Genomic DNA, 18,979 nt, shown 5'->3' on the forward strand with positions numbered 1-18,979 from the left:
AAGTGAAAGTAAAAGGATAAAAAACGATGTACGGGGCAAATGTTAATCACAAGAAAACTGAGTTAGTCATGTTAATAAGAGATGAAATAGGCTGTAAAATAAGAAATGTTATTCGGAATAGATCATCAGAACAGTGGTGGAACTTCACGCAGGGTCAAAAAGTTTCTTTTTCTACAAGTCAATGTAACAGGTCCAACATCTTCAGACTCTCTTCTTTTCAGTTAAGATGTCTATCCTAATAAAAAAGCCACTGAGATTATATATGGCATGCATGTCACACTACCTTTGATTCATTCCCCACTCTTACACTGCCCTTCTCAAAATAGCCCTTAGAAATTCATTCTTCACATAAATGAATAGAAGAATTCTAAGAAGTGAAACACAGAGAATTCAAGTGAAGCATGTTCACAACACCCACCAATAGGCTATTATTCTGTCATTGTCACTTAAAAGCAAAATGAAGAATCCAGATCAGCTTTTTTTGAAATTATATGTCTTAGAGACCCTATCATTTTTTTCTCGCAAGTATTTCTGTTATAGAGCATGATGAAACTCCATGTTATCATTCATACTATGGAGAAAAGAGCACCACTAACTATACTTTGAGGCCAAAAAAATCTTTAAGTTTTTGTCTTAATATACTTATAATGAATACTGAGTAAGAAAAAAATATATATAATTATCCTAGGTAATAGGATATCATAAATAACTTCTCAAAATATAAGAGGAATAATTCAATTTTCAAAAATGAAGACAAATGAGCCAAAGCTATATTCTATGACTCAATAAATAAAACTTTTTTTTTTAAGTTTATTTATTTATTGGGGCTCTTGGGTGGCTCAGTCGGTTGAGTGTCCAACCTCAGCTCAGGTCATGATCTCCTAGTTCGTGAGTTTGAGTCCTGCGTCGGGCTCTGTGCTGACAGCTCAGAGCCTGGAGCCTGCTTCACATCCTGTGTCTCCCTCTCTGTGCCTCTCCCACTTGTGCTCTGTCTCTCTTTCTCTGTCAAAAAATGAATAAACATTTAAAAAAATTTTTTTAAGTTTATTTATTTGTTTATTTAGAGAGTCCCAAGTGGGGAAGGGGCAGAGAGAGGGAGGGAAAGAGAAAATCCCAAGTAGGCTCCAGGCTCGGTGCAGAGCCTGATGTGGGCTTGAACTCACAAACCATGAGATCATGCCCCTAGCCAAAATCAAGAATTGGACGCTTAACCAACTGAGCCACCTAGGCACCCCTACTTTCAAGACCCCTAAATCAACAATGATGCATCAGAAAAATACAAATAAGCTTAATAAAATCTCAAATATGACTAAAGCTATAAATAAAACGGGCAGTTAAAAATAGTGAAACATTAAGCCAGAGGCATTTATACAAAAACACTGGTAACCTAATCTGATGTTGAGACTATGATGCCCCAAGATGAATTAATGTGTGTTCCTGAAAATTCACATTTAGTAATAAAAGGCGTCTGGAAAAAGACTAGCTGTCAAGCCAGAACAATTCTGGGACTTCCATTTCTATATGAAAGTTTCATACCACTGTGAGACTATCAAAGGATTCAAACCAGGATATTCAGACTCTGCTTTTAATGGCTATTTCTATATTGTAAACAAATGGCTCTAATTCTCCATTCATCAGAAAAATTTCAGGAATTAAAATAACTATTTTTATGAATTCTTATTTCAAAAATTTTTTAATGTTTATTTATTTTTGAGAGAGAGAGAGAGAGAGAGAGAGAGAGAGAGCATGAGTAGGGGAGGGGCAGAGAAAGGGAGACCAGAATCCAGTGCAGGCTCCAGGCTCTGAGCTATTGGCACAGAGCCAGATGCGGGGCTCAAACTCACAAACAGTGAGATCAGGACCTGAGCCAAGGTCAGACGCTTAACTGAGCCACCCAGTCGCCCCTATTTTTATGAATTCTTAAGTTAGATAACATGTACTCCAAAATAGGAGCCTTCTGCCAATGTTTCCAGAAAAATTATATGCCTATGTAATTGCTCAGACTGCCTTAAGTTTCCAGTCATTCCCTCCTTTCACTTTCAGCTCTGTTTCAGCCATGAGCATAGGTTAGTAATAGCTCAGTAGCATTTTACATTTTTTGCTTAGGGCATCTTCTCTTGCTGTGGGCCCCAATCAAAGCTGTAGCTTTTCAGATCCTCCGGTAAATGGTCAAAGCAGGATACACAGGGTAGGTATATGTTTCTTTCAAGGCATGCCAATTATTAGGTCTCTTTCTTAGTGGTACAGGGCCAAAAGCACAGCAAGTTGTTTTTCTCTTTGGTGGAGATATCTTGGCATTTCCCAAATGCACTTTAATGTTACAGCAGGATCTGACATCAAGGTTGTCTGGTCTTTCCTTTTTCAAGGGGATCTGATAGTGTAAACAATCAGGTTAGGGAATTGGCTAAGGGATATGATCATGACTTTTTCTTTTCAAGGCTTAAGTAAGACCTCTGTTTATTGAACCAGGAGTTTTTGCTTTGTTTTATATTATGTGATTGTTCCACTCTCAATTTTTTCCTAGGGAACTCATTCATAATCTAGTAGTCATAGCCAGATAGCTCTTCCAGATAGGCCAGTCTGATGATAGTGCCAGGCCCACTGCCTATTATGGTCTTGCCTTATCTCTGCCACCCTCATGGTGCTTCTCATTTCCAATGCAATATTTCATGGCAGCATTTCTGGCCTACAGCTATTTTAAACAGATGTTTAAAAACAGATCTTTTAAAGATATTCATACTTCCTTCAACACATATTTCAGATGTTTGTTGAAGAGACTATGATCTAGACCCTCTAGATTTGCCCATTTTTATAATTTCTAAAATAAGATATTCTAACACTTAACATCCACCTTTCTCTGTTGAATGCATTTTTAAGTGTGTTTGTGTATGTGTGTTAACCAAAAATGTTAGAATCAACCCAGCTAGTCTATTTCATATAGAATCTCGGGTATGTGGACCATACTGACAGATTCAGTAAAACTAAAATCATGCTTTCTCCTTAGTCAAGCATCTAGAAAATCTAGTCTCATGTATATTTCCTACTTTAGAGTTAATATACATTGGCATGTTCCTGACTGCCATTCTTTTGTTATATAAAATTTTACTTTCCAATATTGATTTCGGACTTTGGGGCATGCCAGGGTATAATTCTAATTAATGGTCTAAGAGCGAAAAGATGTGGGGCATGAGAAAGACTGTTGACTTCTTTCTCAATGTGAACTATCTTCAGATGAAGGTATATAGGTACCTACAAGCATGAAAGAAAACAGTTTTCAGACAGGAGAGAGAGAAGAGTCACTTCTCTGTCAAGAAAAACTTTGGAGGTTCAAATTACTCTGATGCCTCTAGATCATTTTTTTCCTAATGGATGCCTTAACTTTCACATAAGAAATCTAGCAAAGTTCTTTTTTTTTAATGTTTATTTATTTTGAGGAAGAGAGGGAGAGTGTGCATGGGCATGCACATAAGAGGGGCAAAGAGAGAGGGAGAGAGAGTCCCAAGCAGGCTCCATGCTGTCAGGGCAAAGGCAGATGCAGGGCTTGATCCCATGAGCAGTGAGATCATGACTTGAGCCAAAACCAAGAGTCAGAGGCTTAACTGACTGAGTCACCCAGGCACTACAAGAAATCTAGCAAAGTTCTGGTACTAGTAATTAGTGCTCTCGACCATTATTTCCAGTTCTCATTCTGGGAAAAATTGTACTTCTTTGCCCCCTCAAAGTTATGAAAGGCCATATGACTTCCTTTGGCCAAATATATTTGAGTAGAAGTGATGTCTCCCACTTTCCTTCCAAAAGCTTTAAGAGCCACTTCACAATTTGCCCCAATTTCTTTCCTTCCCTCTGCTACAGTCACCAGCAATGATCCATATAATGGCTCCTACATTAGCCTGTGTCCTGAAGTGAGGGGAGTGCAGAACACAGCAGCCAACCAACCTGCAATGGATTTGCAGTATGAGTGATGCTTATTGCTTTAAACCAGTTAGACTGTGGAGTTGCTTTGTTATCATAACCTGGCCTATCCTGACTGATACAACTCTGATAACAATCCAATAGGTACAAAATAGAGGAGATTCTTTCAACATTTTCATATAAATTCCTTGAGTTTAATTTTTTTAACATTTATTTATTATTGAGAGACAGAGAGAAACAGCTTGAGCAGGGGAGGGGTAGAGAGAGGGGGGACACAGAATCTGAAGTAGGCTCAAACTCACCCCCGACGCAGGGCTCAAACTCACAAACTGCGAGATCATGACCTGAGCCGAAGTCGGTCACTTAACCAACTGAGCCACCCAGGCGCCCCTAAATTCCTTGAGTTTACATCCACTTTTCCAAACTAGTACTTTAATATTTTGAGTCTACTAATTCCATTGTCATTATTCACCCAATGCCATCAAGAGCCTCCCTACCCTGCCATCCTTGAATTTCTCACACTCTATATTGTTCCATGCAAGAAATTGTTCCAAGCCTTCACACTTTATCTTTTATTGAGATTTGTTTTTCCAGATGACCATAGGTCATAACTAAACTGTTTTATCAAAGGGTACCATACTTGATATTTCATTCTTCAGTGATGATCTATGACCTGAGATTCCTCATCACTTAAATTTCTTGGTTGAAAGCAGAAGATGCAGACTCTGGCTAACCTTTAAAAAGGAAGTTTATTGGAAGGCTATTGGGGTCATGCAGATAAGATAGGAAGTTAGGGGACCAGACTTGGCATGGGAAAGAAACCAAGGGAGGTCTAGAAAACAAGGAATGAAGAATCAGGTGGAAACAATTATCCTAAGGCTGGCATAGCTGTTGCTGCCCTGATAGATGTCTGGTTATTCTCTCTGTCCTTACACCACTTGTCCAGAATTCAAATCTTGGAAGAAAATTTTCAATTAGAAGAACTTATATCACAAGCTCACCCACCAGCAGTTCCAGGGAGTGGGAGAGGAGTGGTCTGGCCTTTCAAGTTTCATTGTTAGAGGCATAGGCTTGAATTCCTTCCCACCATGGTTACACACGTTGGGAGGAGGCAAATCCCCCAAGAAATCAGGTTCTACTAGGGAAGAGAATGGATGCTAGGCAACAACAATACCAAAAAAGATAGCTGTCCATGAGAGAAGTGGGAAAAGGAGAGAATAATATGGTCCTTAATAAAAGAAAGTTTTATGGCTTCACTGTGTTACTAGGTTACTATAGGAACTCAGGAAGTCTTCACTTACCAAATGCATTTTTTTCCTTGCAGGATCATGTAGCTGAAGGCACTTTGGAATAATACAAACCTTAATTCAAACCATGGTCTGTCGTTTCCTGGATATTTGGGGGGGGAAGTTCCTTAATTTCTTTGAATCTCTGTTACATCCTACAGTTGCCTGAGGACTCTGAGTGAATATATATGGAAGACTTGATACACACCCTGCACTAAACAAACATTAGTTTCCACCCGCTGTGTCTTCAGAGAAAAGGACCAATAAGGATGTGTGTGTGTGTGTGTGTGTGTGTGTGTGTATGTATATATATATATATATATATATATATAGAGAGAGAGAGAGAGAGAGAGAGAGAAAGAGAATTATTTTAAGAAATTGGTAATTATTTTAAGGAAGATGCACTTATGGAGGCTGGTACGTCCAAAATCTTCATGGTGGGCTAGCATGCTGGAAACCCAGAGAAGAGCCGATACTGCAGTATCTGACAAGGTCATATACTTTTGCTCTGAGGAGGTCAGTTTTTTGTTCTATTCAGGCCTTCAACTGACTGGGGGAGACCCACCCACATTATGGAGAGCAATCTGTTTTACTCAAAGTCCACTAATTTAAATGTTAATCTCATCCAAAAACATCTTCACATAAACATCCAGGATAATGTATGACCGTATATATACGAGCACAGTGGTACAGCCAGGTTGGCATATAAAAATTAACCATCATACCATGAGAGATGCTATAATTAAGGAAAATAGTCTTCCTTCTTTCTCTGCATTCAGTACAGTATTTTTTTAAGGCTTTTAAAACCAGTTGAGCAAGGGATGTCTGAGACTGGGCATATAGCAATGGTGGGGATGGCAGATGTGGGCCATTAAACAATAGATCCCAGAGGGTAAGTACTCAAGCTTTAGAAGAGGCTCATCCTTAGGGCACAGTCCTCTGCAGACCCCTTTCTCCCCTCAATGATAACCTTCACCAACACCAACTCCTACAGCAACTCTTGAACCTGATCAAGAATGAGCTGATTATCTGCAAGCTTGTGACTGTCCACTCCTGGAACAATGCCAGAATAGTACTTTGCCCCACTATAGGGCAAGCATGTGGACACAGATAAGCAAAGTGTTTACTTCCAAAATTCAAAAGCATGAGGATGACATAGATGAAAAAGATAAGATTTCTGCAAAGACTTCTCCGAAGATAGATTGAATGCAAGAAGACTAATGGCTATATGTAACATGGCACATACCTAGAGATGAATAAATGTTGAGAATCAAGATTCTCATGAAACACAGCCTCAAGGCAGGCTGAAGGCAGATAGAGCACACAAGAGTCTTTTGAATAGGAGCCTGGGTGGCTCAGTGAGTTAAGCGTCTGACTTCACCTCAGGTCATGATCTTGCGGTCTGTGAGTTCGAGCCCCATGTCGGGCTCTGTGCTGACAGCTCAGAGCATGGAGCCTGCTTCCAGTTCTTCTCTGTTTCTCTCTGCCCCTTCCCTGCTTTCTCTCTGTCTCTCTCTCAAAAATAATAAACATTAAAAAAAATTTTTTTTGAATGGCCATGCTGAGGCTATCTGTACTGCAATGAAGAGCAGCTACAGACCAAGAAGGGAAAGATCATCCAGACTCTGACCACGAAAGAAGAAACTAGGAAATAAATTTCATGTTTCATCTGTACACAGTGGTTTCATTAACAATAGATGATCTCCCAAAACCCAAGCCTTTATCTGGGGAAAAATGGCTAAAGAAAAGAAACAGAACATCTGAGGAATTTGATAAGTGATCAAAATAACATCATTAAATGAAAATTAATGTAATATTTACATTTAATTGTAAGAAATTGTTATTATTTGACCACTTTTAACCTACAAAAATGGCAAAAGTGCTAAGAGTCAAGGTGAAGCCAAGGTACCATCAGTAGACAGGCAAACCCTGTCCTGTAAGTTATTATATCACCATTCTAAATCCAAGGAAATATAGTTGTTAGTTCTGAAAGGGAAGCAGACTTGAAAATGTTACTACTGACAATTCAAAATTATAAAATCAGGGCCTTGAGATCAACAGAACAGCTAGTAAAAATGGTGCTGATGCAAAGTACAATACATATCACACACACTCGTGCAATAGAAAGAACTCTTTCTCTTGCAAGTGGAAAGTTGTTTTAGCTAAGCAAGGACTAGACTCTGTGGGCAAGGATTACGGGTTGGGAAGAAACATACATGCACATGTATATGTACATGTATGTGTACAGGTGTGTTTTGTGAGTGTATATGTAGGGGTATGTGTGTTTATGTGTGTAGGTGTATTATGTGTGTGCACGTGTACATGGGTAGCTATGTATGCATGTGTATGTGTGTATAAGTGTAGGTTTACCATGCTGACAACACGGAGCCTGTTTGGATTCTCTCTATCATCTCACTGTGCCCCTCCCACTCACTGTCTCTGTCTCTTTCCCAAATAAATAAATTTTTAAAAAGTGTAGGTTTAGATATAGGTGTGTGTCAGGTCAAATTTTCTAGTCATGATATTTACAATATTACAAATAAACCTTAGGCTTTATCATCTTATTACTGTAGGTCTAAGTGCTGTCTTAACTTGGTATGTCTGAGGATATTTTTTCCAGTCATGATATAAATGAGATTCCAAAGAGGAGAAGGCTTATGCCTCATTTTCCCATTACTGTAGGTCTAGTGCTGTGCTAAGGTCTCCCGTGGACATACAAGGCCGTTGCAGAATTGAGTCTCTCCCTTACAGATGGGAAACAGATTGTATCTGAACCAAGTCCATCTTCCTTCTTTCACCTTCTCTTTGCCATTTCTTTACTTCCTCTTTCCCTCCCCTCCTTTCCATCACAGGTTGGCTGCCCTAAGGGGAAATGTTGCTCCTGCTCCAGGTAACTAATGAGTTTTGCATCCTCTCCCTCGGCCTGTGGCTTCTGGAAGCTGATGCACTGGTTCCTCACAGTACATGAAACCTGATGAGATTTACCAGTTTAACTGCTTTACCAGTTGTTGTTTTGTTTTGTTTTGTGCTCTTTCACACAGCTTTCAATTTTTCTCAGTTGTATATATTCCTTTTAATTAAGGAAGCTTGATACATAAAGTGTTAAAATGATCAAGTACAAAACTGAAAGGTTTGACTCTAAGGAATTCTTAAAAACAGCATCATATGTTTCTCCAAAGCTCTTATTATCTAAGATTATTACTTCACAAAGATCTTTTAAGCTTTGCAAATATCACTCACAGACCAAAAGATTAGACTCAGGAAAAGAGAGAATGGACAAAGTCCAAGAAAATACCCTTGATCTGGATAACGCTACAATGTTTTGGAAGCAGTACAAAGAAAAATGCATAATACTAGTATTGTACTACAATGCCCAGATTATGAGTCTGATTATTGCATTAATCATCTCATTTTCAATTCAGACTATTAAGGGGATATTTTACAAAAATGAATTTGATTAATTTGAAGTCTAACAAATTCAAAAGAGGCAAACTTTAACTCGACAAGTATTTAGCATGTACTATATGCCAAAGTCTGTGAGAAAAAGAAAATTAGTATAAGGGAGTAAGGCTTTAAGGAGTTCAAAACATTTTCTGAGATGTAGAAATTCCAATTTTGGTAGCAGCCCTATGAAGCCTTGGTTCACAAAGTTTCACTAAAGCTAGACATTCCAACATACTTAACTCATGGCTTTGGAGACTGCTTTTAAAAAAAATCTATGCCAGGAATATGCACACACCTACGAAATTAACAAGGGAAGTAGCCATCAAAGAAACCTGTGGACCCCTGCTTGGGTTCTGCAAATATTGAGAAAACAACCACCTTGAGTTCAGGGAGGACAGAAATGAGTATTCTCTGAACCAGTCTGTCTCAACATGCAGGCGTTCCAACCCCAAACCTGCTCTCACAGCTCCCCTTTCTGTGGTCATCATGATCCTAGATCCCAGATCACATGGCCAACACTGCCTCCTTGAAAATCAGTTGCCTCTTTGGCAAGTAGGCTAGCAGTACTTGATTTTATCTCTACAAGTTTCAGAACATGAGGACCTATTCAAGTAGATCCTTTCCCTTCTGATTCCACGGGTTCCCATCACAGCACACAGTTCTATATGAATGAGCATGCATTCATTGTTGGAAATTTGACGCTGGAGGTAAAGAAACAGAGACGCCCTGCTGCCTACTCAATAAAATGATATTGTTCTCCCTGAATAAATAGAACAAAAGAAACTGAAGATTTGACTTTCATCCCTGAGGATCCTACATATAGAGGAGAAAACCATACATATAATATGAAAGAGCCCAAGGATAATTAGAGAAACAAGAAATGATAACATTGTGTTGAATAAAAAGTGCTGTGGGGAAGGGGTTAAAAGAATAACCAAAATGGTATGAAATGAATATGAGAAAGCTTCCTGGAGGAAAGAACATGCATTCAAGGTAAAGGAAATGGAATGGACAAGGAGACATGGAGACAGAATTCCTTAAGTTTTAGGCAATCTTAATTTTTATATTTTTGACAGGCATATAACAGTTTTAGAATAAAACGAGTTCTGGAAAGGTATGTTTATTTATGTATACACCTGTTTGATTCGATGGCAAAGTAAAATGCAGAATTTTGATTCCGAGTAGTAGTTTTGGTTATGAATTCCAGATTTTAAATGAAATCAGCATTGGCAACCTGTAAGTCTAAACTCATAAATGTCATTAAACTTATAGCCTTAATTTGGGAAAAATGCCTGGACTTTGCCTTTTGATTTAAAAGTAATATTTTACTTTTCTCTCTTCTTTTTTAATAGTAACTTTAAAATCTAACAAATATTTATATTGTATGTTTTGGAAAAAACAAATTGTTATACCAGAAGTACAAATTTCACCTTACAATATGAATAAATACTGTAATGCTTAGAACAAAGTGAGGTTGCACAGCCACGGGATTGAATAAATCTTCATTACTGGAAATGTCTAAAAAATGGACTAGGCAAAAACTTAGAAGAGTCAAATTTATTTTTAAGCTCCCTTCTCACTTTGATTTCAAGATTCCATAGCTCTAGCTGAGAGCTTTCCGTATGAACAATCTCCTTTATTATGCAGTCTTCAGTAGAGGTAAAAAATTCTGCTTTATACCAGCAATGAGTTACAGCCAGGGATTCATGGCACTGCCTAGCATTTCACAAAGTTTGACTCTGGGGGCATATATATTACAGTATCTGGAATATTTACCAAACTTTTAGATTTCTAGGTCCCACTTTAGACCTACTGAAGAATCTTTACAAGTGAATCCCAGAAATCTACTTATTTAACAAGCTTTCCAAGTGACTGATACAATACTATAATTTGTAAACCACTGCCCTAATCCTTAACATTCCTACTGAAAAGGCAGATCAGTAAGGCCTATTTACAGTCATGACTGCAGTTATATAGTCATCTGTTCCTTAAGGAGTGAGTTAAGCTTACAAGTATCTCAAACAATTTTAAGCATCCAACCACCTTTGGAAAGTAAACTTATTGCATGTAAAACGTTCCTTGACCTTTTCTTTACAAGAGGCAATTTTTATTTTCATGGGCATTACAGTCACTAACAGTAATCTTTCTCAACAAAGAACATTGAGTGAATAAGGCCTCAGTTATCAGCAGTGTCTGGTTAAGACTCAAATGTATAAATATTTTAGCCTTTTTCATTTCTATTTGATGTTGGAAAAGAAAACAGTATTCAGATCACATTTACAACCTAAGCCACAGAATACGATTTAAGAAATGCAAGGGAATTATGTTACTTACCTCCATTTTACTATAAAAATATTAACTATTTGGTTGTATTAACAAACCACTACCACTTTACCATCTGTCCTATGATTTAATAACAACTGCAAATGTGAGGATTCTAGAACCTCACCATTTTTCCCACTATAATTCTTCTTAAGTACATGCCAAAGATTTAATTATAGCATAATGAAAATATAGAATAGTAAAAACCTGGCTAAATTAGGCTAATTGAGGGAAAGCTAATCCAAATTGCTAAAAAGATTAATCATTAAGGCATTTATAAAATATTATTTCCAATAATAGATATGACATCTCATTTTAAGTGTGAAATACTAATAGTGAGCATACATAACCTTTTTAGATAGAGTAAAATAATTAATATTATACTTTTTGTAAGTTAATATTAAGTTTTTTGTAAATACTTTCTACAAATAGACCAGGTCCAAATCCTATCTGAATTAACACAAATTCCAAATCAAAGGATTTGATTTATCTATTTATCTGTCTTTTAGGTTTTGAGAGTCAAATTATCATATATGTTAGTTACCTTTCATGCCTGCCTTAATTTATCTTCTAAGGACTTTTTTAAAAATTAGGATAAGATTCTAAAATTCCCTTTAAACAGAAAATGCAATTTCATTTTTAAAGCACTTTCTGTAACAAAACTCTTGGGTACAAATTAAACATAATGAGCATTTAAGGTTACAAAATCTTCCCATGAAAACATTTGGAAAGGTCACTTCAATTTATGAGGGTACATTTTGCCAAAGTTAGGAAGATCTTAAAATTTACAGATTCTAAGTTTTAATTGGCTACTGAAAGCCAAGCCTCACTTCTTCTAGAAAAAGAATAGGTTTTAATTTGAGGGGATAAACAAAATCAGAAGAGAAAATAATTATTCATAGAAAATACTGTATTAGAACCCCATTTCAGAGAGAACAGAGCAGTAAAAGAGTATATGTTTTGTGAGAGGTTTGTTAACTTGATTTAACTACATAGACATCACAGAGCTGATACGGGAGCAGAGAGTTAGTAAGATGGCGGAGCTTGATGTGGTCGACAAAATAACACCTCAGAGGGATAAAGCCCTTGTTTATAGCCTTATTCTGTAGCTTGACAGTTGTTATCACTTTGGACAAGTTACATAATCTCTCTAAGCCTCAGTTTCTCCCTTTGTAAATGGGGATGAATCATATCTACGTTCTAGGGTTTTTATGGAGACTAAATGCAATAATAGTTGTAATGCAATTAGTACCATAACAACTATATATGAAGCCTTCAATATCTATTAACCGTTACAGATTATAATACATGTTCTTGTGTATGAAAATCTCGGAAAAAAAGTGTAAAGATGTACCAGGACAAGTTGGTACTAACTTCTGAGAGATAAAAATGGATTCTAAACAAATTCATGTAATTGAACCTTATGAACACTATGTAGTCACTAAAATTCATTTTCAAAGAATAAATAACATGGGAAATAGTAATGATATGCTAAGTTAAAAAAAAAAGCAGGACACAAAACAACAGATTCTATGAAAAATGTGTGTATAGAAAAGAGTATTGGAACAAAATTTCTGAAGGTGCACAGTGGTACCCCTCTGGGTGCATTACGGATGGTATTACACATGCCCTGATTTCTATCATCCATGGTCATTCTCCTTCTGATATAATCCTGTTCACTCATGTTCTTTTAAAAGTATTGAGTTTTGGAGCCCCTAATTGAACATAATATTACATGTGTATTTTAATACAACAGGATGACCATATACTGTGATCTGATTACTCTTTAGAAAACCAAAGATGCAATTATTATTGAGCATTTATTGAGCACCTACTCTGTGCCATTCACTGGGGACAGATTTTTCCTTAAGGAATCTACAGTCTGGTAGAGGACAGAGAAAAAGTATGATGAATATTCTTAAAGAGTATACAAGATACTATAGAGGCACAGTTGAGCGCAGTCAACTCTTTTTCTTAGATTAGGGGTACATCAGCTGAATTTTGACACATGAGTAAGAATGGCTTTGATTTCACACCCGTTAAGTGTGATGCATGTGAAATATTCTTATGGAACTGTCCAGTAATCAGTGGGATACATGAGAGTAGAGAGCAAGAGTTTTGGGATGGAGATGAGAATTTGAGCACCACCAACACATAGGTGATAGTTAAAGCCATGAGAATGCATGAAATGGGTAAAAGTGGTCATGAAGAAAAAAGCAGGAATATGATCCAGAAACAGAAAAAAGACAATACCCTCAAAAACAACATTAGTTAAGGGATGTAGAAAGCAAGAGGGGTCCATGAATAAAGGCTGAAGAGAAATGACTAGAGATGCAAAATAAAGAACAAAACAGCTGAAGAGGAAGCTTTGGATGGAGTTTTTATTTATTTTTTAATATGAAATTTATTGTCAGATTGGTTTCCATACAACACCCAGTGCTCATCCCAACAGGTGCCCTCCTCAATACCCTCTCTTCCCTCCCACCCCCCATCAACCCTCAGTTTATTCTCAGTTTTTAAGAGTCTCCTATGGTTTCCTCCTTCCCTCCCTCTCTAACTTTTTTTCCCCCTTCTCCTCCCCCATGGTCTTCTGTTAAGTTTCTCAGGATCCACATAAGAGTGAAAAAATATGGTTTAAAGAAGGAAAGGGGTCAATGGCACTAGATGTCTCCAGTAAGCTAAGACAAAAAACTAATTCATTGGATACAGAGGCAAGGTTCTTTTGGGTGACATTTGTCTCAGCAGTTTCAGTGTATATCTCTGTGAATACGTGTGCATGTATTGTTGTGGGGGTGCGAAGGTAGAGGCTGAGGGCACTAAATTTAAAAACGAATGAGGATAGAAAGCATAAACATTCAATTCATAGAAAGAAAATACTGATGGAAAACATGCTATGTATAGAAACTGACCTCTCTAATGGCCAACAGGCACATGAAAAGATGCTCAACGTCGCTCCTCATCAGGGAAATACAAATCAAAACCACATTCAGATCACCTCACGCCAGTCAGAGTGGCCAGAATGAACAAATCAGGAGACTATAGATGCTGGAGAGGATGTGGAGAAACGGGAACCCTCTTGCACTGTTGGCGGGAATGCAAACTGGTGCAGACACTCTGGAAAACAGTGTGGAGGTTCCTCAAAAAATTAAAAATAGACCTACCCTATGACCCAGCAATAGCACTGCTAGGAATTTACCCAAGGGATACAGGAGTACTGATGCACAGGGGCACTTGTACCCCAATGTTTATAGCAGCACTCTCAACAATAGCCAAAGTATGGAAAGAGCCTAAATGTCCATCAACTGATGAATGGATAAAGAAATTGTGGTTTATATACACAATGGAGTACTACGTGGCAAGGAGAAAGAATGAAATATGGCCCTTTGTAGCAACATGGATGGAACTGGAGAGTGTGATGCTAAGTGAAATAAGCCATACAGAGAAAGGCAGATACCATATGGTTTCACTCTTATGTGGATCCTGAGAAACTTAACAGGAACCCATGGGGGAGGGGAAGGAAAAAAAAAAAAGGAGGTTAGAGTGGGAGAGAGCCAAAGCATAAGACTCTTTTTTTTTTTAACGTTTATTTTTGAGACAGAGAGAGACAGAGCATGAATAGGAGAGGGGCAGAGAGAGAGGGAGACACAGAATCTGAAACAGGCTCTAGGCTCTGAGCTGTCAGCACAGAGCCTGACGCGGGGGTCAAACTCACAGACCGTGAGATCATGACCTGAGCTGAAGTCGGATGCTTAACCTACCAAGCCACCCAGGCGCCCCCATAAAAGACTCTTAAAACCTGAGAACAAACTGAGGGTTGATGGGGGGTGGGAGGGAGGGGAGGGTCAGCGATGGGTAATGAGGAGGGCACCTTTTGGGATGAGCACTGGGTGTTGTATGGAAACCAATTTGACAATAAATTTCATATATTGAAGAAAAAAAAAGAAACTGACCTCTCTAACATATTAATAATGCAAGTTAAAATCAGATAGCAGGTTTGCTGACCACGTGAACAAAATATTCCTCAAAATAACCTCCTATGCTGGCCAGGGTGCAGTGAGACAGCACGTACTACTGGCAAGAATATGACATAATTCCCCATTTTTCCTTTTATGTTCCTGCTGTAACTGATCTCCCCTTCCTTTGCGGCCTCACTGTATACTACCTACAACATTTCATATTTCTCATATTCTTCATGTGTAATTCTCCCCCTAGCTGGCTTACAAGGTTTTTGAGGATAGACACCCAGTTTGACTAATCCCTGTTCTCACAGTGTCTAGTTTCCATCACGGTGCGTGACTCATGGTAAGAACCTAAGAGATGATTGGCAAACAAATTGATAAGAACCCAAGTTCCTGTTTTGATACATGTTATTTTAGCTAAAATTGGTAAAATTCACCCTAATTGTGAATGACATAAGTCAAAGAAAGAAGCCAGAAGTGGTTTCCTTTATGAAATTCCGATAGTGTCTGTGTAGTCAGATATAAAGGTAGGGACATATACTATGCATATTGTGCATATCTACAAACATTTATGCTGTCCTGACCTTCCTTCCATGTTGTTATTTTAATTCTCTCAAGGTAAGTATTTGCCTTTATTTAAGTCTCCATTTATCCCCTCATAATCCTTTGAATATAAATTTTAAAAGCTATCCAGAGCCGCCTAGTCAATCTAAGACAGTCAGAGCCACTAATATTCAGCCAAGCATATGACTAAAGCTGTGTCTAACAAGTTTATTGAAATCTATGAAAACGGAAAAAGTATAAATCCACTCGGTATTTGAAGTGGGAAAGTAAAATATGAGTAGGCTTTAAAGTGTATTTTTAATGTGCTTCATATTTCCTAAACTGTAATTTTAATGAATCATCAGAAATTATTGTGTCTGTATGTACTATTCAGGGAATCTCAGGGAAAGTACAGTCATCACTGGGCCCACAGTAAAACAGGTACAAGATTTTATGATACCTCTTCTGTGAGAGCCAAAGTACCCCCACTGTCAGCATTTTCTGGTGTTACTCTTTTAGGATGGATCAACATCACCTGGAGAATGAACCAAGCCAGCTTTTCAAAGAACTTCTCAACTTTCTTTAAATATGCTAACACTGCACTATCATTCCTTTGCTTGCTCATGAAATACCAAAATGAAGACAATTTCTCTAATTATGTATTACTATCCTTTATATGCGAAATCAGTGATACTCAACCAGAGGCAATTTTGCCCCCCAGGGGACACTGGCAAGGTCTGAAGACATTTTTGGTTGTCACAATTTAGGGTGAAAAGGAGGGTTGCCACTAGCATCTAGTTGATAGGGGCCCGGGATGCTGCTAAACATTCCATAATACACAGGATAGGCCCCCACAATAAAGAATTATCTAATCCAAACCACCAATAATGCTACGGTTAAAAGCATTCTAATGCTACCGTTAAAAGCATCCACCCTCTGCTAAATGGTAGAATGTGTAAAACTTTCAGAGAAAGTTGAGGCACAATGAAGCTACCACCCCTTTCATGAGGTTTTCTTGGATTAACCCACAATGACAACTTCACAGATTGGATTTTCCATAATTTAGGTTTCATTTGATGGTGTCCGATCTCAAAGAATTTTTGAGGAATCATGTTCCTATTCACTACTGATACTTTCTTCTTCTTCTTCTTCTTCTTCTTCTTCTTCTTCTTCTTCTTTTTGTAATTTGACAAATTTGTTCTGTGACAAAACTGTTAGGGAGCTTTATAAATCAAAAGACTCACTACTTAAGTTACTTTCTCTTTCTAAACTAGCTCTTTTTTAAAACTTTTCCAGGATATCTATTGTAATACTGCTTTCATAGATAATAATTTCTGAAGTGGGAAGGAATAACTAATTATCCCATTGTTTTTCCAGCTAAACTATTTGGGTAATATTTCTAGTAACCCATATTGCCAACATCCATTGTTTGGCCATTTTACTTAGAATAAAAACAAAGAGGCTATGATTTTTGGCCTTGGATCAATCATGTAATTCTCCTTCTATTTAAAGTTTGAAGATTTGGCTTGTTATTTCTAATGCCAGGAATTCACACCCCCATGAGCCAGGAGTGGTAGGAATAGGAGATGGGGGGGTGGGGAGGAACAATTTTGAATTAAAGACAACAGTTGAATAGAATTCATTAGCAATAGTCTTATGAAACAAGTGATTTCCTTGGAAAAGAAAGGAATTTTAATAGTTCACTGCCATATTGTCATTTTTTTTTTCCTGATTCTTGAGGGTCCTTTGGTATGTTTGTCACGTACAAACATTGAAACAGTGAGCACATATGGAAGAGTTTGCCAAGGATATAAATTGTTATACAAAGTGATATGAAGGCTTGCAAAAGAATTATTTTCATTATTTTTTCATTAAAAAAAGCTAGATAGATAGCCAGGTTACTTGGTGGTACATTTTAAGAAAGGAATGGTCATGACAGAAAGATCTGAATTTTGAATTTTTGCCTAAGACAAAGGGGGATGATGATGTGGTAAAGAAGTCACTAGCAGAAGCCAGCTAGATCTTAGTTTTAATACTGAACTCAAAATGATCTTTCCGTTACTTCCATAGAGGTTTCCTTCTGAAGCAACACAAACCCAATCCAATCTGTCTTCAACAGAAAATACCTTCAGACACTTAAAGATAGCTGCCCTGTTCTTCCCAAATATTCTCTTTGAACACGTTTTGACACATAAAAGATCTATCCTAACACAGGGAAAATTCAGAGAGCCAACACTGTATGATGCTAACACCTGAGTATAACCCAAGTGTGAGCAGTCTGTCTTTTAAGATCTAAATATAATTTGACTGGACCTGACTCCAATCCCTATATTTTGAATCGTGTCTCCTCTAGCTGTCTTCAGGGATTTCTAAATACAGAGAAGAGTTGAAGACTCTTTCTCTTGGTTATCTCTGGCTCAGAGCTTGTTTTCAGTAAATAGTCAGTTTTACTTAACTATCACCTGTGGATGTTCTCTTTCTCTTCTGTCTTCAGCACTAACTCAAACATGAAACAGATCTTTGTCCTACATTTTCCCAAAACCAATCACATAAGGCATTTTTGGTTGTATCAAACTTTACTGTAGTTTGGGGGGCAACAGAGGATGCTTACAGTACAGGAATGCAAATGACTGAAAATTATATAGTAGGCATCTCTGTAAAATTATAGAGTACACATTATTGTTTTTAAAAGTCCCTTAGCCATTCTGTTAGGTCCTCTGCCCTTTTAAACACACTTCCATAGATTTCCTCCATTCTTTTAGCTCCAGCATTGACATGTTATACAGCTTGTCTCATTACCTCCTGTAGGACAGGGTCTGGTTTCAGCACATTTGCATTATCAGTGGTACCACTGTTACACTGGTCAACCTGGTTCAAAACCACCTTAGTGTATCCAGGTGTTCCCTTCTTTGTCATCAAGCACTGTCCACTCATACTTTAAATGATGACTTATTAATGTAACCCCATCCCTCACTTGCGAAGGTCAGATTCCTTTCACCACATACATGGATTTGCTTTCAGTCTTTGTTTGATGGAAGCTCTCATACCACCTCCAGGTTCAGTTTCTGAAGACAGGACATTCATAATTCTACCTCTGCTCCAAATCTCTGACCAGACCTTGCTGGGTTAAGTTCCACCTTTGTTAGGACAGTACCATATCATGTTGCTTCTCTACAAAATCAACTAAACTCAATACCAAACCACTATTTTCTTATTAGGCCTCCTCCAAGGAAACACATATTTCTGCTTCCATACCTTTGTTCATAAGGTATGAACCCCCCCACCCCACCGCATGTTTGTTTGCTAGGACTACCACAACAAAGTCACACAAAATGGGTGGTTTAAACAACAAAATGTATTTTCTTGCATTTCTAGAGGCTAGCATCTCCGATTCTTATAAGGACATCAGTCATATTGAATTAGGGCCCACCAAATGACTGATTTTAACCTTATCTCTTTAAAGTCCCTATCTTCAAGCACAGTCACATTGTGAGGTACTGGGGGTTAGGACTT

The 18,979-nt window shown here is 37.8% G+C and overlaps 1 long non-coding RNA gene across 1 annotated transcript in view; it reads left to right on the forward strand.

Moving 5' to 3' along the window:
- Nucleotides 1-5,446, forward strand: part of LOC122475848 — a 39,274-nt gene extending 33,828 nt beyond the window's left edge. Inside the window, exon 3 of the long non-coding RNA XR_006295321.1 lies at nucleotides 5,237-5,446. This is a non-coding gene — a long non-coding RNA (uncharacterized LOC122475848). The remainder of the gene's footprint in view (nucleotides 1-5,236) is intronic.
- Nucleotides 5,447-18,979: the final 13,533 nt, after the last annotated feature.

This window comes from Prionailurus bengalensis, chromosome E4, assembly GCF_016509475.1.
Source record: "Prionailurus bengalensis isolate Pbe53 chromosome E4, Fcat_Pben_1.1_paternal_pri, whole genome shotgun sequence".
Taxonomy (NCBI): Eukaryota; Metazoa; Chordata; class Mammalia; order Carnivora; family Felidae; genus Prionailurus; species Prionailurus bengalensis.